We start from the raw sequence: 4,519 nt of genomic DNA, 5'->3' as shown, positions 1-4,519 counted from the left end.
TGCTACAAACATGAAGAGGAAGCTTGACCAGATGAAGGAATCTGATGGTAAGGTTTTACTTGATCATCAGCGGTTTGTGGGTTTGTTCCAAAGGCATTTGTTGCCTTCGTCCTCTGGGGCTGTACCTGGTAATGAAGCTTCAAATGATGAACCTCCAATGCCTCCTCCTTCTGGGGTTTTGTCAAGTACTGAGGCTCCGGATAACCACCCTCCGGTGCTTTCTCTTTCTGGGGCTCTACCGACTGCTGAGACTTCCCCTAAGCAACCTTTGTGAAGGCTCCCTTTTGTTTGTTTATTTTGACTCATGTATATGTACATATTTGTGGCTTATCGAAAATATTAATAAATAAGCTTTGCTTCATTTCAACATATTGTGTTAAATACACCAAAGCCTTCTTCATAAAGTTCTTTGAATTTTTTCTTTTGTTGAAACCTGTATTGTTGAAGCTTTGTGAGTGAAGCATGTAGTTTGAGGTAGTGTTCCCTTAATTTCCCGAGTGAGGAAAACTTCTCGGTTGGAGACTTGAAAAATCCAAGTCACTGAGTGGTTGTGAGACTGCCGAGTATCAAGGTGCAGTAGCATATGGTGGGAGTCCCCCAAGTCTTCAGGCGAAGAGAGTTGCCGAATGAGGTGTCTCGCTTGTTACTAATTTGTCAAAGTAACGAATCCTTGTTTCGATGTCACACATTCGTATATGCTTTATCTAAAAATATTTCCAAATTTTGTGTGTTTGATGCTGCATGCTATTGACTAGACAAGATCAAGTGCAATTAGTAGCTTTTCTCTCTTTTTCATCTTTTCTTTGGTGGAATTGCTTTTCGTTTCCACTAATCAGCCTGAGTGGATGCAAGATAACACCATTCTCTATAGCCCAGATTGCAAAGTCGTCTTCATGAAAGTTGTTCCTTATCTTGTGAACTACAACATATCCAAATTTGAGATCCATCGGAGTAGTACAACTTCAGAAATTCAAGTATGATGAGTAACTGTTCATCAATGTTCTGTTAATCCGTCAGACTTGTTGTGAGCTTCGAAACTCCATTTTCTCTTGTTCAGATCAACATACTTTCTTCATGGAAGTTGTTCCTCATCATCTCTTCCATAACATATCAAAAATTCAGAACAAACTAATGGTTGAATATTTCCAGATCTTCGAAACACCGCAGCAGCTTTGAAGCTTGCAGAAATCTGACCGTCATGTTTGGAGCTTCAACACTCTAACTTCCGTCGCTCAAATAGAAAAATTTCCTTCGTGAAAGTTGTTCATCTGCTCAAGAACTATAAGATGTCCAAAATTCAGCTCCACTGGAATTAGCTTCGCACTATCTTGATGAAGAGTGTGTGAAGCTTTTATGTGTTTTGGTGTTGAAATTTGGTATTGTAGGTGAAGCTTTGGGGTTGAAGCTTGATAGGTGAAGCTTTATAGGTGAAGCTTTGGTGTTGAAGCTTTATAGGTGAAGCTTTGTGTTTGAAGCTTTATAGGTGAAGCTTTGGGGTTGAAGCTTGATAGGTGAAGCTTTATGTTTGAAGCTTTATAGGTGAAGCTTTGGTGTTGAAGCTTGATAGGTGAAGCTTTGTGTTGAAGCTTTATAGGTGAAGCTTTGGGGTTGAAGCTTTATAGGTGAAGCTTTTGTTGGCACCATAAATTGATTGTGCTTCGCACTATCTTGATGAACATAGTGCGAAGCTTGGGAGATTGATACTTGTCCTCCATTGATGAAGCTTTTGTTGGCACCATAAATTGATTGTGCTTCGCACTATCTTGATGAACATAGTGCGAAGCTTTGGAGATTGATACTTGTCCTCCATTGATGAAGCTTTTGTTGGCACCATAAATTGATTGTGCTTCGCACTATCTTGATGTAGTGCGAAGCTTTGGAGATTTATACTTGTCCTCCATTGATGAAGCTTTTGTTGGCACCATAAATTGATTGTGCTTCGCACTATCTTGATGAACATAGTGCGAAGCTTGGGAGATTGATACTTGTCCTCCATTGATGAAGCTTTTGTTGGCACCATAAATTGATTGTGCTTCGCACTATCTTGATGAACATAGTACGAAGCTTTTGAGATTGATATTTGTCCTCCATCGATGAAGCTTTTGTTGAATTTCCCAATTTCCAATTTCCTCTTCTTTTTTTTTTTTTTTTTTTTTTTTTTTTTGGGAAAACTAGAAATTTGAAAATGTGGGAGAGACAACGTATACAAATTTTGCTTCCATACTGTTAAGCGAGAGATTGTGATGCAAGCCACATCTTGTAGTAGTCGAAGGTTTGGATGAACCATATAAATTGAATTTGCTTCGAACAGTCTTGATCAAAAGCGTTTGAAGCGTTCTATGAGTTGTAGTGTTTGCATTGTTACAGAGGAGAAATGTCTGAAGCAGATGCAAGAGGGCTGAAGAGCTTGATCTTCGTATACCATGCATTGAAGCCATTGTTGGCTTGCAATAAGACTTTGTTGGTGACTATAGCTCTTGTTAGGCATAAGTGCTCCCCTAGTTGAGTTGTAAAGCTTGATGGTTTTTGATTATTTGTGAATGCTAGGAGTTCACATGTACAAGTTGTACCACTCGTCTTCTGGTTAATGGAATGAATGGTAGGTTGCTTTCATCACGTGGTTGGTGGTACGAATGTGAATTCCTTAATCACCTTTCATCACATTTCATCACCTGGTTGGTGACATGAAGGAGAGTACGCGTTGTACATTTCATCACCTGGTTGGTGGCATGAAGGAAAGTACGCGTTGTACATTTCATCACCTGGTTGGTGGCATGAAGATGAGTTCCTTCTTCACCTGATTGGTGATAAGGGTGGCAAGTTTCCAAATAATATTAGAGTACGGGTTGTACATTTCATCACCTAGTTGGTGGTACGAAGGTGAGTTCCTTCATCACCTAGTTGGTGAGAATAAGGGCAAGGTGTCGAGGCACATTGTGGCAAATGTCGAATGACACAAAGTGTGTTGAACCCTTTCGAAGCACAGTTGGCTTATGTATGGATGTGTTGGAATGTATGATGTTTATGCATGAATGTGTTGGAATGTATGATGTTTATGTATGAATGTATTGGAATGTATGATGTTTATGTATGAATGTGTTGGAATGTATGATATTTATGTATGAATGTGTTGGAATGTATGATGTAGATCCTTTGTATAGTCTTGTTGACACATACTTAGATTTTGTTTTGTATTGGAAACATTTGCGTTGAAGCTTCAACACTTGAGTGTTTCATTGCTCAGAATGGAAAAGAGTTTATGGCCGAGTTGGCTAAATCACCTCTTTATTGAATTCATACCAAATGGTCTTTGTTACATAGGATGCCGAACGGCTGTAGCTTAACACTTGTACAATGTGAGTCTTATTTGTAATAGTACTTCAAGTGGTCAGCATTCCATGGATGGCCAAGGGTCTTGCGGTCGGAGTTTCTGAGCTTGTAGGAGCCAGGGCGACTGATGCCGACGACCTCGAACGGTCCGTCCCAGTTAGGACTGAGTGTTCCTTCACTCGGGACTCTATCACAGAGTAATCTTTTCTTCAGTACCCAGTCTCCCACTTTGAAAGAGCGAGATTTGACCCTTGAGTCGTAGTAGTTAGAGATGCGCTGCTTGTAGGCAACATTCCTCAGGTGAGCCTGATTTCTGTGTTCCTCGACTAGATCCAGGTTGAGGGTGAGTTGCTTGTCGTTCTCACTCTGTATGTAGTTCTGGATTCGGTATGTTGCTTGCTCAAGCTCAACTGGGACAACTGCTTCTGTACCAAAAGCAAGTGAGAATGGAGTTTCTCCTGTGGAAGTCCGATATGAAGTGCGGTATGACCAAAGGACTTGGGGTACGAATTCTGGCCAACAACCTTTAGCTTTGTCCAAGATAGTTTTCAGAGTGCGCTTGATTATTTTGGTAACGGCCTTGACTTGTCCGTTAGACTGGGGATGGGCTGGAGAGGCAAAACATAAGTTGATGTTGAACTTAGAGCAGAACATCTTGAACTTCTTGTTGTCGAACTGCCGCCCATTGTCCGTGACTATCGCATTGGGAATGCCGAATCTGCAGAGGATGTTCTTCCATACGAAGTCTTCTATTTTTCCCTCAGTAATGGTTGCCAAGGGTTCTACTTCAGCCCACTTTGTGAAGTAGTCAACTGCAACGATTGCATAGCGGACCTTGCCTTTCCCTGCAGGCATTGGGCCGATCAAATCAAGTCCCCATTGGGCGAAGGGCCAAGGGCTGATCATAGGAGTGAGCGGCTCGGGAGGGGAGTGAGGGATAGTTGCGTAGCGTTGACACTTATCACATGAGCGAGATATTCTGATGGCATCTTGGTGGAGTGTTGGCCAATAGTATCCTTGGCGAAAAGTCTTGTGAGCTAGGGATCGAGACCCAGCATGATCTCCGCAGACTCCTTCATGTATTTCCCGAAGGACAATTTCCGCCTCCGCAGGTGTAAGGCATCTTAGGTATGGCAGGGTGAAACCGCGCTTGTAGAGTTGGTCATTAATGATCAGGTAGCGGGCAGAC

Source organism: Malus sylvestris, chromosome 9 (assembly GCF_916048215.2).
Source record: "Malus sylvestris chromosome 9, drMalSylv7.2, whole genome shotgun sequence".
Taxonomy (NCBI): Eukaryota; Viridiplantae; Streptophyta; class Magnoliopsida; order Rosales; family Rosaceae; genus Malus; species Malus sylvestris.
This window is presented reverse-complemented; position numbering follows the sequence as displayed.